The sequence below is a fragment of the Mesoplodon bidens genome (genome assembly GCF_964165515.1).
Source record: "Mesoplodon bidens genome assembly, chromosome: 8".
Taxonomy (NCBI): Eukaryota; Metazoa; Chordata; class Mammalia; order Artiodactyla; family Ziphiidae; genus Mesoplodon; species Mesoplodon bidens.
The window spans coordinates 54,096,925-54,116,347 of record NC_138165.1 but is presented as its reverse complement, the minus strand read 5'-3'; the positions used below and the strand labels follow the sequence as shown (position 1 = coordinate 54,116,347).

The window sequence follows — 19,423 nt, the reverse complement described above, 5'->3', positions numbered from 1 at the left end:
CTATTTTAACACAGCAATTTCAGTACATATCACACTCTATGCAGCTTAGCTGCTATACTGCTAATTTAGCTTTTCAGAATATTGGAGTCAGAAATTCTTTTATTTCATAGGAAACAAAAGGAATTCTTAATATTTGAGATAAACTTTTTTTTTTTTAATTTAGAAACAAGCTACAGTGTTGTGGAGAGAAATTTTGATGAACAGATTCCTCAGCAAGAGGTATGTGTTCTACCTCTCCCAGGAAAGGCAAGCATAATCCATAAGCCTACCAGACCTGGCTATAATCTGGGGCAATATAAAGGTGTTAAGTTATTTAGAGGAAAGGTTCCTCAGTTCCTGAAAGCTGAGCACCATATGGAATATTACAGTATTTCTTAAACAATCATAAAAAACTAAGGGGGGAAAAAAGAAAGAAAAAAACTACATGGTTCAACTCCAAGTTGTTTTCTAACTGTTATTCATAAACTTCCGTATACCATGAGAACAATTTTCTGGGACTATGGATTAACTAACCCTTTCTTCAATTTGTATGCAAAATTTCCAGAATCTATTACGCATGATAGTCACTGCTGTTTAGAAAAGAAGGATTTCCTATGCCACAGCTCTGTGTTTTCTAGGTAGTGGTACTTGAGGGCCTGAGCCCTGATCTACTTACTACCCATCTTCCCATCCCACTCTGACTATAATAGGGCTAGGTAAAAAGATGATGCTTATTGCATTATTTTATCCTCCCCTTTGGTTTTCCTCATACCAAACACAAAGAATGATTTTTCTAGAATGTTAAATGTGTTTCTGCCTTCAAATTAAACTCCATTATATCAGTCACCTTTACCATTTTCTAGGAAACATTTTGGGGTGAGCTGTAGCTCGACCTGCTATTTCAATATAATTGTGCTATCTATCTAATAAGTTACCTATGGTTATCACTGACTGAAAAAGGAAAAGGATATATTTTCAAGAATACTGAAGGAATACAGTCGGCTTTCTGTAGCCTTGGCTTCTGCATACTTGGATTCAACCAACAACAGATGAAAAAAAAAATTCAAAAAAATAAATTCCAGAAGTTACCAAAAGCAAAACTTGAATTTGCCACACCAAGTATTTACATAGCATTTACATTGTATTAGATATTGTAAGTAATCTAGAGGTGATGTAAAATATATGGGAAAATATGCAATAGGTTATATGCAAATATTACACCATTTTATGCAAGGGACTTGAGCATCTTAGAATTTTGGCATCAGTGGGGTGTTGTAACTAATCCCTCACAGATACTGAGGGACCAACATACTGAGAAGTATATTTTCCCACCCCGTCTTCATTTCAAAGGGCCACTATAAACTTTTAGAGAGATTTGCATTGTTATATATATTCTTCCTCTAGTTGGCACCTCCCCAAAAGAAGGCATATTCAGCAAGTCATCAAGCTAAAGCATTTACATGAGCACACTGCATGATCTAAATTCAGTAACCCAGGCTACATGTGAATGAGAAACAGAAAAACAAAATAATATGTTTCAAGTTTAAAAGATCCATTGGGCAATATGTCCCAAGTCAGATTTTCAATCCTCCTGGTGCTCTTTCTGTTCCTGCTGTGATTATTTGGTTTTTCCTCTCCCCTTCTCTGTAATATTCAGCTGCTATCTCTTGATTTCCTCTGTTACATCTTCATATGATGGCAAATCTAATGTTCTAGATGTACAAGATAAAACAGAGTTCCTCAATCCTCAGCAAACTCTATGAAATTTTTATTTAACCCCAAGTTGTCTTTAGGAAACTTTATGTAAGATAGCTACCACAAACAAAGGGTACACATTGTCTGGCGGTCTGATTTATTGTTCTGACTATATAATATATCCCTACTGTGCAAAGAAAAAAAGAGTTCTCCACTCTTTTCAAAAGAAAATTTCTGGGCACTCTAAATGGCAGACACTGAAATATTTCTAGTCATTGTGGACTGAAATTGTAACAATAACAAGAAGAAATAATGAGGACTGAAAATTTAATATATAGAGAAGTATACTTATTGATCTAACCATTTACTGTGCCAGGCACTGTGCTAGGCTATGAAATATAAATTTAATTAAGTCACCCTCAAGGAACTCAGATTTTTAGGGGAAAGACACATACAGAAAGCATGTATTAGTTAGGGTCCTGCTGGAAATAAATGCCACAATCAAAAAAGCAAATGATGAAAGTTTAATGAAGGGACTACTTAAATGAGAATGAGCAGAAGAGAGAATAGGCGAGTGCAGCCAATAAAAAGGAAGCAGCTAACACTGTGTACTGGATGGACTGAATAGAGAGTCAACTTGGAGGGGCAAAACGAAAATACCCATGACATCAGAAAATTATATGGTAAGTAAAATAAGAGAAGTCCTAGGGAATCTTGGAGTCACACAGGATTGGTGGGTGGGGACTGAGGAGGGGATAGAAACAGATGGGAACAATATCATTGTATGATGGTCCCTACTATCATCCATAATACTTTGTAATAACTTCGCTTTTGTTCAGAAATGAGGTGGTAATACTGCTCAAGACTGTGAGTTGTTTTATGTTAAAACAATAGAACAAATAGTATTTGTACTTTTTAGAATATACAGGGTAGTTATTTAGAGGTTAGATTTTTTTCCTTTGTAATAAACATACCCAAAAGACTAGCTGGAATAGCTTCTCACACAGCTTCCATCTACCAGAGCCTCTGTTGTTCCCTTCTCTCAGCAACCCTCTTCTTTTGCCACCCTGAGGGGACTACTTCTTTGGACAATGTTAAGTGATAGCATGGGGAGTGATTTTAGTTTTAGTTAAATAACTAGTAGTTCACCTCTTTCGTTCTCTGATTCTAAAGGCATTACTTAAATAATCTGTTATGGACTGAATGTTCGTGTCCTCCTCAAATTTATAGGTTGAAGTCCTAACTCCAAACGTGACTGTATTTGGAGATGGAGCCTTTAAGGAAGTATGAAAGTTCAAGGAGGTCATAAGGGTAGGGCCCTCATTTGGTAGCATTAGCATATTTTTAAGAAGAGGCACTAGGGAGCTTTACCTTTCTCTCCCTCTCCCTCCACCCCCTTCTCTTTCTCTCTTCACCATGTGAGCACACAGTGAGACAACAGCACCTGCAAACTGAAAAAAGAGCTCTTACTAGGAATCAAATCAGCCGGTACTTTGACCTTGGACTTTCCAGCCTCCAGAACTGTAAGAAAATAAATTTATGGAGTTTAAGTCACCTAGTCTGTGGTATTTTGTTATGGCAGCCTGAGCTAATATAGAACCAAAAAACTCCTTTAATATATTGTCTTACATTCTCGATTATCTTACTAAAAAGGAAAAGATAGGGGAAAAAAAAGAACCAAAACATAAACCCTTAACTAGAATTTGGATAAAAGTCAAATGTGCTCTGATTAGGGGAAGTTTCCTGGAGCAGGTGATACCCTGAATTTCAAAGAATGAAAAAGAGTTTAGTTAAGCCAAGATAAAAAGGAAAATCATTTCATGAACAAGGGTCACATGAAGAAGACATAGAGGTGTGAAAACCGTGTAATGGCTCATAGAAAACAAGATGATGAAGGAAAAGGCTTGAAACAAAGACGGATGGGAGATGAGGTCATTTGGGGGCAGATCAAGTGGCTAAAGATTCTCTGAAAAATTGTCATATACATAACTAAGGAAAATCCTCCTTTGAAATATCTGGACCTGTGGGAGTGTTTGCTCTTTGCGTGTGCTCTGATCACAGTTGTTTATCTGGAACCAAGAGGGCTCATTAGGAAATACTATCATATAGTTTCTGTTATTAAAGGGTTATCCGAGGTTGACCTTTGTCACAATTTTTCTGTTCATTTTATAAAACAGAAAAGCCTTGGCACACAAGAAGGTAAGGTTCAGATTTTTCCTGTGTAGTTATTTCAGGAGACATCATAAACTCTTTGCAGATTAAAACATGGTATATAGAGAGGAGATATATAGGGAGGAGGTATACAACAGTAGAAAATAAAGCTTAAATTAATTTAGTCTTAGGCTGGAAAGTTAGCCAAAACTCTGATCTTGGTTTTTATTTTTAAAAAACAGTCCAGGACGATAATTTCCAATGACTGAATTATTTTAACAAATGAAAACAATCCAAAATGTTGTGATAGGTAGTGAATAAACAAAAGTGCCACATACAAAGATGTTTATCTAGAGGTGTGCTTCCTCCTTCAAGAAATCTGTGTGCTTACCTTCCAGATTAGAAAAAAATTAAATATTTAGTAACATTTTATTTATACTAATAAACACATATTTTCACATTTAAAGATCTCTGGATTCAAGAGTATTCTTAAAATTGATGATGGCTGACCAGGAAACAGTCACAGTGTAGTTGTTATTGCCTCAGCAAGCCTGAAATTAATCATAGCTGTTCATATTGTCCTTACATCAATTGGATTATGTGCATTATTTGTACTCAATGTGTTGTGCTTAATTGCTCCTTAAAATATCCTTAAAAATATGACACTGTGATTCAGCATGGAAAAAAAAATGTGTGTGAGCAGAATAGTATGGCAACACAGCAGGTGAATATATGACTAAAAAAGAACTCCATGGCAAGATACAAGAAAAGTTCATTAGCAGTAGTTGTAGAAAATAAGTTTCGAGTGATTTTTTTTAAAAAGCATTGCATTACATGTGAATTAGCTATATTCCTTCTTTCTTGATATTACTTAAAATAATGGTGTGTCTTACAGTTGATGATGTCTTAGATGCACTGAAGTACAAGAGAGAGATTTACTTTTTTCCTAAACTGCGTTAATACAAAAAATACTGCCAGCTTTACAATGTCTGGGGCCATGTTTGAAAATTTTAAAACGGATCTTACCCTATGCAATGCAGTTGGTCTTAAGAAATAACAGAAAAATATCCAAACCTATTTTTACATTGTAATACAATTCTGGAGCTGCTAAAATAAACATGAATTTAGCAATGATTTTAAAATCAGAGGACTAGTTAAATGGTCTGGTTATGCCATAGAGATGAGCAATGCTTAGAGAAAATAAAATAGTGAAAATTAAGAAACAGTACAAAGAATGAAATTACACTTTAACACATGAATCAACTGATCCTTTTCTTGGTAGACTGATCACCTATACTTGCATTGATTTATGATCATATCTCAGCAATGTGGAATCATAGGATCTAGCCTGAGTAGGTAAATGTCACATGGTTTTTCACTATCTCTACTTTCTCTCATTACAAATCTTAGTTAAAACAGGTATATACACTACCAAATGTAAAATAGATAGCTAGTGGGAAGCAGCGGCATAGCACAGGGAGATCAGCTCGGTGCTTTGTGACCACCTAGAGGGGTGGTATAGGGAGGGTGGGAGGGAGACGCAAGAGGGAGGAGATATGGGTATATATGTATATGTATAGCTGATTCACTTTGTTATAAAGCAGAAACTAACATACCATTGTGAAGCAATTATACTTCAATAAAGATGTTAAAAAAAAAAAACCAGGTAGAAGAGAGACTCTGTTACCAATATAAAAAAGTGAATACTGGGTCTTCCCACAAATATCAGCTATAAATTCTGGATCGATCCTTATGCAAATAAGAGTTACATACTCTGAACAAAATAGATTAAACAAGTACCTAAGGGCTCTGGAATTTTTAAAAATAAACGTAGTCAAATATTGAAAGTAAGTCAAAATTTGGAGTAACAAAAATATTGAAGTGAATTCCCCAGTTTTATTTTTGTTTCCCTGAGGGTGGCCATAGTTATGGCTGTGATGGCAGTGTAGGGGGGCACAGTTCTGGAAAAAGAGTCTAAATCTATCTTGCTTGAGAAATCAAGGAAAGGAAGTCAGGGCATTTACAGCTCGCTGGTGATTGAGAGGAAAACCCTAAAAAGGAGAGACCCCCCCAAAGAGGAAGAAGTCCACGTATAGACTCAGTCCAGCTCTGCATGGGGAAAACTGAAAGCAGCTTTCAGCTAAGGCTGAAAGCACTGAACTGAGATCTGAACTGCTATAGGTCAATGTATGTCATTTTAAAGTTTGAGTCTAAGCAATTTAATTGCCCAATAAAACAAAAACACACATACTTTGAGGGGCAATATTGAGAATTCATGGTCTATATAATATATAAAATGTTCAGGATAAAATTGACATCCTTAACATATGGGAAGCAAGATCATATTACTCAGTTTTAAGAATAGGTAATAAAGTGGCACCAGTCTTGAGATGACCTAGATATGGAATTATCAGAGGATGGTATAAATATATTTAGAGGTCAGGTAAAGTAAAATATGTTCATTAAAAAATAGATAGGAATATTAGAAGAGAAGCAGAAAATATCAAAAACAACCCAATGCAATATCTAAAGTAAATTTTGGAACTGAAAAATACAGCTTTTAAAATAAGAAATCCACTAGTTTTACTTATTAGTGAAAGGTATATAATAGAAAAAAAAGTAAAATTGAAGGCAGATATATATAAATCAGCCACTTGGAAGAAGAGATAAAAGACTGCAAGATGTACAAAGCTTCAAAGACCTGAAGGTTAATATAAAAAGTTCTCCTCTCTTGAAAGAAGAGAGAGAGACTAGAGATGACAAGACATTTGAAGAAACAGAGGCAGGAAACGATCCACATGTGATGAAACACATAAATTCAGACTTAAGGAACTTATTAAAACCCAAATAAGATAAATTTGAAAAAATTCACACCTAGGCACATAAAGTCAAATGCTGAAAACCAAGATGAAGAGAAAAATTTTGTGAAACATAAAAATGCCCAGAGAAAAAATTACATATTAAATATAGGGAAAATACAATTGAAACTGTTCCAGACTTCTAAACAAAAAACATGAAGAATAGAAGACAATAGAAAGCCTTTTAAAGGACTGAAAGGAAAACAAAACAAACAAAAAAAGAAAAACAAAGGTCAACAAAGAATTCTATGTTCAGTGAAAATATCCCCCAAGAATAAAGGTTTGGAGGCATTTTTCATATAAAGGAAAAACTAAGGGAATTTGCCACCACCAGACCCATACAGAAATACAGGCTAAAATAAATTCTTTAGGTTGAAGGAAAATGATAGCAGAGGACACATTCAAGAGTGAATGAAGAGCATTAGAAATGGTAAACATGTGGGTAAGTAAAGCTATATTTGCTCCTAGTTTATTTAAACACATATATTTGAATAAAAAAGTTTTAACCTATCGTTTGGAGTTGATCATGTATGAAGGTATAATACGTATGCAAACAGCAAGATAAAGAGAAGCAAGGGAGTGTTAAATGGGCCTAGGTTGAAATGATTCTACATTTAAGTGATAAACCATTATCCTAAGTAGGCTGTGAAAAAAATAAAGATGGGTATTGTTATTTTTATAAAAATCAATAAGAAAATGTCAAGAGGAATAGCTAAGCTGCCAAAAAAATTAAAAAGGAATAATTCAGAAGAAGATGAAGGAGGAAATAGAAGAAGAAAAATCAAAGAAACCAAACAGAAAAAAAATAATAAATTTCTAGGCTTAAATTGAACAAACAATAATTATGTTAAATGATAATGAGCTAAACACTCCAACTGAAAGTCAGAGATTATGAGAAAGGAATAAATACACAACTACCTATCTGTTGTCTACAAGAAACACATTTTAAATATAGTTAAACAGACAGGTTCAAAGTGCAAATAATAAGCATAAGAAGGCAGGAATGAACTATAATAATATAAGATAAAATATACTTCAAGATAAAAAGTATTACCAAAGATAAAGAGGCACATTTCAGAATCACAAAGGGGGTCAATTCATCAGGAAGATATAACAATAATAAATGTTTATATTTCCTATAAAATAGTCTCAAAATCCATTAATCAAATTTGACAAAATTAAAGGGAGAAATAAAGAACTACTAAATCACAGATTTTGATACCCGTCTCTCAGCAACTGATAGAACAATTAGTCAAAAAATATATTAGAAAAGATGTAAAGCATTTGAGCACCATTCTTTTTTTTTTTTTTTTTTGCGTTACGCGGGCCTCTCACTGTTGTGGCCTCTCCCGTTGTGGAGCACAGGCTCCGGACGCACAGGCTCAGTGGCCATGGCTCACGGGCCCAGCCGCTCCATGGCATGTGGGATCTTCCTGGACCGGGGCATGAACACGTGTCCCCTGCATTGGCAGGCGGACTCTCAACCACTGCGCCACCAGGGAAGCCCTGAGCACCATTCTTAATAAACACTTGACCTAACTGATATTTATAAAATATCATATGCAAAACTATAGATACACATTTCTTTTCAAGTACACAAATATGCTCACCAATATAGATCACGTGCTCTTCTATACAACAAGTTTCAATTAATTTTAAATGACTGAAATCATACAAAGTATGTTGTCAGATCACGTGGCATTATATTAGGAATAAATAACAATAAGATATTTAGGAAACCATGAAATATTTGTAAATTAAACCATATAATTCTAAATAATCTATTGGTCATCTATCAGACACAAATGTAGAAAATATTTCAAAAATCTATGATAATTTTATTACACAATACAGGTGACCCTCAAACAACTCAGGGGGTTAGGGGTGCCAACCCTCCATGTAGTCGAAATTCTGCATAGAATTTAGAGCCAGTCCTTCCTATACTCAGTTCCTCCCTATCCATGGTTCCCCATCTGCAGATTCAACCAACCTCTGCTCACGCAGTACAGCAGTATTTACAACTGAAAAAAGTTTGTAAGTAGAACTGTACAGTTCAATCCTGTGTTGTTCAAGGGTTAACTGTACATCAGAGTTTGTAGGATACAGATAAAATAGTGCTTAAAAGGAATATTTTAGCTTTAAGTTTGTTTTTTTTAAGAAAAAATGTCTAAAAACAACCACCTAATGTTTTACCTCAAGAATCTAGAAAAAGAAGAGCAAAGTAAGTTGTAAGTCAGTCCAAGGCAAGTAGAAGGAAAGAAATAATAAAAATAAGAGTAGAAACAAGTCAGTTAGAAGACAAACAATAAACAAAATTAACTGGTTAAAAGCTGGTTCTTTGAAAACAGTCAATATATTAGATAAACAACTAGCTGGACCAATCAATAAAAATCAGAGAACACAAATCACCAACCAATATCAGGAATGAAAGAAGGATTATCACTAAAGGTCCTATAGACCACTAAAGATCCTAAAGGGTCATAAAAGAATATTATGAACAACTTTATACCAACAAAGTAGCAATTCGTATGACATGGACAATTCCTTCAAAGACACAGGCTCCAGCTAACAGAAATCACTAAAGTAGTAATAAATACCCTGAATAGCTACCTCTGTGTCTACTAGTGAAATTTAGTTCAAAGCTAAAAAGCTTCCCACAAAACAAACAGATACAAACAAACAAAAAACCCCTCTAAACTCATGATTTCACTGGCAAATTGTATAAAATACTTAAGGAAGAAATAATACTATACAAACAAAAAAGTGTTTTACACAAACTCTTCCAGAGAATAGAAAGGCAGAGGAATATTTTCCAATGAATTTTATAAGAACAGCATTACCAAAAGCAAAGAACTTATAATTAAATAAATCTGTAGATCACCAATATCCTTTATAAACATAGACACAAGTATCCATAATAAAGAATTAGCAAATCAAATACAGAAGTACATATGTATATTTAAAAAAGATAATGACCAAGTGGGATCTATCCCAGGAATGCAAATATTAGGCCAATTTGTAAATCAATCTAATTTATCATAATAATAGAATAAAAGATAAAAGTCTTCTAATCAATTTAACAGATGCAGCAGTAAAAACCTTTTTTTAAAAATGCATTAAAATATCTCTCAGAAAAGTAGTAATTAATATAACTTACTACTTTGATAAAAAAGAATTTTTAAAAAATACACAGGCACAGAAACACAGTCATAGAGTTACTATAGTAACACCATTTTGAACTCAAATACTAACAATAGAGATAGAACACTGGAAGTACACTCACCTTGTCTCATAGCTTTTCTTTGTGAACTATGTTATGTTAGTCTACTCAGAAGCTAACAATTCAACTAACAAATACTTATACCTCTGTGTATTCTTGACTTAAAATACCCACACTCTACTTCCTTTTCCTCACCTGTAAAAAGATAATAATAATAAAAATAAATTTTAAAAATTAAAAAAATACTTATCTCATGGAGTTTTTGTAGGATGAAATGAGTTAATTTACGTGAGAGGTTTAGAATAGTACCTGACATATAGTGTTTTATGTGTTATTTATTATTAAAAATATAATATCTTATGAAACTGCTAATTATTTTTGTATCACAGAATATGGATAAGAATCCCACATATTATGTTTTAGTAAGATTGTTGACATTTTACTGGCTCCAAACCGTTGTTATTTTGTGGGGATTTTTCTTCACTCATATTGATTTCATTTAAAATGATGACTTTTATTTATTGTAATATGAGGATCTCCTGAATAAAACTTCAGTGTCACCACTTCCCATATTCATAATATTTACATTTAGTTGGTTATAATTTGTCTGAGCTTTAACAAACATTTTGTGGAGCCCAATATCATAGTAGTCATTCTTTCAACAATGACTGACAGAGAAGATTTCATAATGGCAACAGACCAATGTTGAATACAAAAACATATTAATGAATTTTCATTTTATTCATCAAAACATGAATTTTTAGATAACAGTAGAGTATTGATCAGTTATACGAAGTGCTTACTCACATCATACAACAAGTATATAATGTAAGGATTGTTTTCTGCATTTTGTAGATGAAAAGATATAAGGTAGGGAAAATTGAATAATGTGTCTGGGGCCTAATGAGTTTGAGAGGGAAATGGATTCAAACTCAGATCTGCTTGATTCCAAGTACATTAATATGTTGTGTCTCATAGTAATGTGTCAGACATATTACTTAGAAACACCGTGACCAAAACGCGTTGCCTGTGCAGGACCCCTGCAATAACTGCATTCCCCAGGTGCCTGAGTCACATAGTCTGAGAACTGGTGTTTTACACCATTGAGCACTGCATGCTTTATCTGACCATACATTATCCATCACAGCTCTATAATAACACACATGGCTCTCACTTCACTGGCTTCCTGCACACTGGTAAAAGTGATCCCTGAAAGCCTGTTTACCTCTTATTCATTTGAGAAAACCAGAATATTTCCCCCTTCTGAGCTATGCTTACTATTTTCTGTTTCCTCATAACAGTTTTCATAACATATATTGTAATGCCCCAGTTCATTAAGTCTATTGCTTGGAAACTGCATCCCAGCAGCAGGTGCATACCTCACCATTGATTATTTCCCTCCCTCTACTTCTCTGTGATTTATTCCAGTCATGCTTGTCTTTAACTAAGATTTTTAAAAATTATTCAAAAAATTTTCTCCTCTCTAGACACACCCTGACAATCAGAGATGCACATTTACTCCCTCTAGCTGACAGAATGCAGTACATGCTTGAAACATGCGACCTTTTTTTTTTCTTTTCAAATTAGAAGTACATTATTTTACTTATAAAAGCAATTCAAGCAACTAATAGAAAAAAATTTAAACTAGAAAACATAATCCCCTCCACTTCTTACCCTCACCTCCACAATGTGCCCATTTAAAATTGGAGAAATACGACCAAATTTCTATCTCAGAGTTTATATTTATTTCACTAACACACACCATGAATGAGAGTGCCAGATTCTACACATATTTGATTGTATTTGTCAGGGTTCAAACAGGAAAACCGAAAACTCTAAATTCGAAACAGGAAATTTGTGACAGGTAATGGAAGAATTCAGAAACCAAATGGGATGGTTAGGTAATCTTGAGATTAGTAACAGCAAAAGTCACTGCTATCACTCCCCAGATGGGACTGATAGCATACCAAGTGTGGAGTGGCGGGAGGAATACATTCAGAATGATGGCCTTGGTGGGAGGAATGTTTCTTTAATGTCACCGACATTGTTTAGAATTGCTAGCACATGGTTATATAAAAAAACAGACTGACCCTTAGTTGGTTTCAATCCGGCTTTTAAATTTTCTTCACACAATGTACCCCCAGATTTTCTGCAACCAGTTGTACTGCTGCTGCCATGTTGCCCATTGGGTATGACATGCTGGAGACATGATGGGTGGAAGAGATGTTACCAGAATTAGGAAGCTGGAATTATCACCTGGAATTATGTAGAGACAAGGAGGCAGTGTCACTCAGTGAAGTTACTGCTGTAAGGAGAGACAGGGGGAAGAAATAACCTGAGTCTCCTACCCATTCATTCCTTTGACAAATTCATCTGGAAGGCAACTGACATGGGTATCTTAGAGTCAGTACCCTTACAACGAAGAATGAAGAGAAGAAAGAAAAGGAGTGGATTTAAGAGCAAATAGGCAAATAACTAGCACACTTCAAATACGAGATATTACCCAGCCACTCCAGCACGGAAGTAAATATTGTTTTCCTTTGATTTGTAGCTCATTCAAACGATTTAAAATGTTCATTGGTCATTTGTTGTTTTTCATTTTTCCTGGAGTGTCTGCTTATATTATTTCTGAATTTTGTGGGGAAATGTTTGTGGAATATTTTGAACTTTTTTGGTAGAATTTCCTTATCTACTTTATCCACTTCTTAATAACTCTTTGTCATATATATGTAACAGTTTCCCCCATTTTACCTTTAAACTCTGTCATTTCCATTCAGAAGTTTTAACTTTTATCTTGTCATGTATGTCAGTCTTTGCTATTATGTCATTCTTTGAAAGGTCTTCTGCACCCCAATAGTATAAAAACTGTCTTCTTATATTCTTTTTGTACTTTAATGGCTTCATTGTTCCTGCTTAATTCTTTAGTCCTTCTGAAATTGATTTGGGGACAGTGTCAGTTAAAGTTTAAAATCAATGTTTTCTTCAAGTAAGTATCTAATTTTCCCAACAGTATTTATTAATTTATCCTTTCTTCACTTAGTTGAAATGATACCATTGACATACTTAAATTATATTTTAAATGTTAAATGTTAATAAACTTAACCTGCTAATTTCCTTCATTTTATAAAGGTAGTAGCATTAATCTTTGGAGAATTAAAAATAATTCCAAATAAGCCAACATGTCTGTGATATATTAATAATAATGTTAATTTTAGTTTCATATTTCCATTCTTGATAAACTGGCTAGCATTTTTGTCATTAGCTCTGGATTGCTTTGACTGTTTTCTTTCTTTATCTTTTCATTCTTGCATAACTGGCCAAAAGTTATATTTAGTGATGCCTTATGACTCAAATATTAATACAATAAAATTCTGATTATGAAAATGACATTAAACAAAATTATTAAAAATTACTATGGTAATTTAAAACATGTTCACAACAGCTAACATCATACTTAAAGGTGAAAGACTGAAAGTTTTCCTCTAAGATTAAGAGCAAGACAGGATGCTAACTTTCACTACTTCTATTCAACATAGTACTGCAAGTCCTAGCCAGAACAATTAGGCAAGAAAATGAAATAATAGGCATCCAAATTGGAAAGGAAAAAGTAAAATTAACCCTGTTTACAGACAGCATGATTTTATATGTGGAAAATCCTAATGATTCCACCAAAAACCTGTTAGAACTAACTAATGAATTCAGCAGTTGCAGGACACAAAATCAACACACTAAAATCAGTTGTTTCCATACATTAACAAGTGAACAATCTGAAAAGGAAGAAAACAATTCCATTTACATTGCAAAAACAGAACAAACATCCCAATTGAATCTACAAACTCAATGCAACACCTCAAAACTCTAATGACATTTCTTGCAGAAATTAAAAAAAAAACCTAAAATTCATATAGAATTTCAAAGGATAGCCAGAACAATCTTGAAAAAGAAGAACAAAGCTGGAGGATTCACACTTCCTTCCTGATTTCAAAACTTATTACAAAGCTATAGTAATCAAAAGATTCTCAAAATCACTAATTGTTAAGAAAATGCAAAAAAAAAAAAAAAACTGCACTGAGATACTACCTCAAACCCATTAGGATGATAAATAAAACAGAGATAGCAAATGTTTGTGAGGATGTGGAGAAATTGGAACACTTGTGCACTCTTGGTACAAATGTAAAATTGGACAGCTACTTAGGAAAACAGTATGGCAGTTTCTCAAAAAATAGATAATTAACATATGACCTAGCAATTCCACTCCTTGAAGAGATATTTATACATTTACATTTGTAGTGGCATTATTTGCAATAGCCAAAGGTACATAATGTACCTAGAGTAGTCAAATTCATAGAGACAGGAAGTACAATGTGGTTTCTAGGAGCTGGGGGGAAAGGGGAATAAAGGGTTATTTTTAATGTCAAAGAATTTCCATTTTGCATGATGAAAAGAGTTCTGGAGATGGATGGTGGTGATGGTTGCACAAAATGTGAATGTAGTTAATGGCCCTGAATTGTACCCTTAATATGCCTAAGATGGCAAATTTTATGTTAGATATGTTTACCACAATTAAAAAAATAAATAATAAAACGATGTTAACAAATTCTTTGACACTGATCTTATTAAGAAATGAAGCATCTTTCTTCTCCATTTGAAAATATGCTGGCTTTAATGAGTGACTTCTAATATATAGAATGCTGCAGAAGTGATGCTGTGTGAGTTGAGAAAGACAATAAAGCTTCCATCAGATTCTATTTTTGAGATACTCACCTTTGGAACTCTGCTGCCATGCTCTGAGAAAGCCCAGGTTACACGAAGAAATCATGATTAAACATGTTGTCCATGTTCTAGACAACAGCTGGGCCTGTGAGAAACCTTTTGTGATAATACCTGCCTTAGCCACTGTCTGAGTGAAGTCATACGAGAGACCCACAGAGAACCACTTACTTTTGCCTGGCCAACCCCCAGAACCATGAACAGTAATGTTAATAGGTGATTATTGTTGTTTTACACCACTATGTTTGTGGCAGTGTATTATGCAGCATTATACAATCAAAACTGCCAAGAGCAGAGTCGATGGAATCAGAAGGACTAGTATTTGAATTTCAACTCTACCACTTACTAGCTACATGTGACTTTAGAATTGTCACTTTATGTGTAATTTGAGAATAAAAGTACTTACTTCATAAAACTCGTTTGTATATAAATGAGATGTATATAAAATATCCCTTACAGTATATGGAGCATAATAAGCCTTCAGTATTTTATAATAATGGTTAATATTGCTCTTATTATAATTACTGTAAAACTCTGAGTGAATCCTTGCTAAAATAATTTACATGTGCATTTCTGTTAAAACCGCCTTTCCTTAATTAAAGGAATTAAAAATTTCTAATATCAATCATAATTCTCAAATTTAGTATGGATTCCATTCCAGTTGAAGACAGGATTTTCAAATAATATAATTTTTCTACATTTGCAAGGCATAGAACTAAATTAAGTTTTATAGATTCTCAGTCTCTATTTTCTGCAAGATGTTTAGAAACTCTTGGATGTCTGATTTTTCCAAGAAAGCAATTCACTGCTCTTTGTGGACACCCAGACTTCACTAGCAAAATCTTATTCCTCTTAGCATTAAACTTTGCAATATAATTAGAGTTTCATCCATTTAAAAGTTGGCCATTCATTTCAATTAAGAGCAGGGAGAAGGGAAAGGTTTTCCCTAGAGCAGTTACATCGTTGTAGGCATGGAACATTATCAATCTCAGATTTTTTGAAGGCTTGTAAACTACAGAGCCACTGAAATTATTGCCAAGTATATAGAAACTGTCTTTGTAAACAAAATCTCTAAAGATTGAGGAGTATCTTTCTGGAACCAATACAATGCAAATGTATCTATTTCCTTCTAGGTTTTCTGTTAAAATATGAGATGGTTTCTACCACTTTCTTTACAAGTGGAGAAAATCATCTATAAGGAGCTCAACTATAAAAAGTATAATCACCAGCAAATTTTTCTTTAGCATAGGAAGCACTATTTTCTAGTTTCCTGCTGATGATAAAATACTAGAATTGAAACACTACTGTTTCTGTGTGATTATGTAAAATGTTATGCCTAAAAATCCTATTAAAAATGCCTGGGGATTGCATACATTAAATGGGTTTGCGTTGTTCCTTATACTTCTCAGGCTTCCATGTCAAATTTTTAGCAAACAAAAGATTCTTTATTATATGATCTCAAAAAAAGGGACCTCAACCGTATTGCACGATAAGTCTATTTTTGTTTTAATATTAGAGTTGAGTCTATGCCATAGTGAGAGAACAAGAAATTTCCATTTATATTTCAGAAGTAATATTTGCAAACACACAGACATTGAAAAGAGAAAAATGGTTGAGAAGCTGTATTCCTCCTAATAGTGTTTATGTAAGTCTGGTTGAACACATTTATCTTTAAGAGCCACATAAATGCTTTGCAAACACCTGTAAAATTCAGCAGAAAGTCTCAAAGCCCTTGCTATTTTTGTGACAGTGATAGGTGAATGATAAACCTCTTTGCTATGTAAGGAACTCTGAAGCAAGAATAAAGTCTCAACCTTTAAAAAACCATCCTTTGCAGTCGCTCATGTGCAAGCTATCACATCTGCCAAATTTCTCCTCAAGGTATGGCAGTCCCATGATTTCGCTGCTCAGTTCATTCACCACTATCTAATTAACAGCCATTCTTCACTTTTCTGGCTTTTTCTTACTGCATCTTGCTTTCTATAGCACAGCCCCACATAGTCAGCGACCCTGTAGCAATGATCAAGAAAAGTGCTCCAACAGGTAGCATGAAAGTCCTGAGACCAGTTAGCTCATGATCCATCATCCTTCCCCCACCTTTGACCAGAGCAAGGGCTGAAGACTGCCCCCTCCTGCTTTTATTCCACAGTCCTGGTCATGCTTGTGGTCTTTCAGGATACATAAACCACTATTCACTTTCCATTCTGCCTTTAAACTGGGGAGGAGACAGTAGAGAGAGGGATGGAAAAGGCCATGATCAAGAGGAGGTACACATGGTAAGAGATAACTGCTTTCTCGAATCCACTGCAATTATAATCTCTAGCATTGCCTTTAAACATTTAGATTGCTACAATGATTGTTATTCAAATAAGTTTTCAGAAGAATGATTTTGAATATCTCAGATTGTGTATAATAATGGAATCCTCTGGGGTTTTTTTAAATAATAGATTTTGAAAATATCCCTGAAATTCTTTCTAAATTCTAAGAGGGCAAACAAAAACACAGTAAATAATGTGTTTAATGTTTTGAATGATTAGTAGGTTAGTTTTCTATGGTTTAAATTTATTGTGGGGTTATATTTTTAAGTATACCAATATTTTCATAAATAGGGGGTCTTTATATAACTAAGGTTCTTAGTATATTTTGTGTTTATTTAAAACAGAGCTAGAAAAGTCTGTTAATACTGCTAAAGCCCAATCCACCTGCACATCTCTAGGGATTTAGGAGGTTTTTCCTTTTAGTACAGGAGTTCTTAGTTGGAGAAACTGTTTCACGATACATGCAGACTTCTGCAAATCTATATTAAGTGTGACCAAATGGCATAAGGTCAAGGGTCCATCTTCATCTCTCAACAGAGTTAACCTTAATTCTATGTGAATCTCATGAGGTTGGGAAAAAGACACGTGTTCCCTTCCCCTGTACTAGCACTGAGGAGCATGGGGTGGGGTATGCCCTCATTCTCTAACTAGCTGGTGTTATAGTTGCTCTCAAAGTGTCTACAACATAATATACCCTAACTCCCTGATTAGAAGCTTCAAGTATGTCATTTTAACGTCTGTTCCTACATTTAGCACATATTTATTAAACATCCCATGCAGCAAGATCAATATCATAAGTCCAAGGATTTAGTGGCACAAGGATACATATTTCCCATTGCTAAGCATTGCATGATCTACTAAACTTTCCAATAGTTTTGGTTTCTAGGGTCTAGTTGCTCTCACCTCTTTTCCTTTCAAGTTTGTTGTTGCTTACAGGTATATAAATGATACATGAATATTAATTTTTAAAATTTAAACAAAAGAGAAGTGCAACTTCTAAATGTTCCTTCCTCCTTTTACCTTCAGCTACACGTAAGAGAGAACCAACTCAAAATGGATTACATAATGAGAAGAAAATTTATTATGCCCTAGAATAGGGTACACAAGTGAGAGCAACCCTAACGCTGACAGATTTGTCAGCTCACTCACATCCTTAAAGGCCCAGGTTCTTTTCATCTGCCGGCTATGCCATGTTAGCATGACGCATGATGGTATTAGTACCCAAGTCAGCTCCAGCATCACACCTATCACACACACATCCAGACAGACCTGACAATGTTCCCCAGAAAACTGACCCCTCATGTGTATTTTCTTTGTTTTAAGTTCACGAGAGTTTTTGCTAGAAGTCCTCATTAGACCTCCCTTCATACCCCATTAACCACTCCTAAACCAACTGCTGTCACATTGAATAGAATTAACATGTTTAGCACAGAGTAATTAGGATTGAGGAAAAGGGTTGCCTTCTCTGAGCAAAGAGCTGTACTTAAGAAGATGGAGGCCTGAAAAAAAAAATGCTGTTACAGATACTGTCAGAAAGGGCATTGGTAATAAATGATTGTTCACTCCAACTGGGTACTTTGAAAACAGAGTTAAATATGGGGACTATTTACAAAGGTATGAATGGGGCTTAAGAAAACAAACAAGGCATAGTGCAGAACCTAGTGGCTCACAGTAGCAGGGAACTGTTAAGATCCCTAGGCCCAAAAAGAGAGGAATAGGAATGGTTACTAGAAACCAGAGGTGGTGTCTGATTGAAACTGTGCCTCTTATTAGAGAGAAGCATCTTACCTCCAGTGACTTGGAAAGGAAGGAGTCAACGTAATAAACATCCCAACACTATTTTAATTTGCCTTTGATCATTTCCTGGCAAGACCCAAAGAGAAGCAAAGTTCTAAGATGAGGTCTGTGGTTGTAGTCCTACCACCTTAGCCTCCCAGGTCCAGAGCAGACTGGAAATGGGTGATGAGTGGATCTGGAGGAGAAATGAAGACTACTCAACACAGATATCAATAACGGCAATTATTATTATAATTTTAGTAAATCTCACATATAACCTACTTTGTATCTTATATAGTGTCTGCTATAGTATTTATGCATCATTTATTCAAAGTTACATTTTAACTTTTATAAAAATATGGCAATTATATATGTGAGTACATTTTCTTCAGTTTCTTGCTGAAACTTTCAAATGTTGCTAGATATTGCCAAATCGCAATTTAAAAATGCTTTTAATTTGCATTAATATTGGTGTTGATTTTTTTCATATTTTTTATATAAAGGTTGACCATCTTTTTATTTGGCTGCTTCTGCTTATCCCCAGTCTGCTGTTTATTTTTTTGTTTATTCTTATTTCTCTTCATGAAATTTTTTTCAGAAATTTTAGTTTATATATGGTCAGATTTGTCAGTCTTTCACTTTCTAGTTGACTTGTT

The 19,423-nt window shown here is 34.4% G+C and overlaps 1 protein-coding gene across 1 annotated transcript in view; it reads right to left on the bottom strand.

Moving 5' to 3' along the window:
* Positions 1 to 19,423, bottom strand: part of LRP1B (LDL receptor related protein 1B) — a gene marked incomplete at its 3' end in the record, with an annotated part of 2,330,707 nt that overhangs the window by 2,012,377 nt on the left and 298,907 nt on the right. The window contains exons 9-11 of the mRNA XM_081243013.1: positions 18,780 to 18,963; positions 12,655 to 12,833; positions 11,994 to 12,159 (exon numbers count right to left, since the gene is read on the bottom strand). The remainder of the gene's footprint in view (positions 1 to 11,993; positions 12,160 to 12,654; positions 12,834 to 18,779; positions 18,964 to 19,423) is intronic.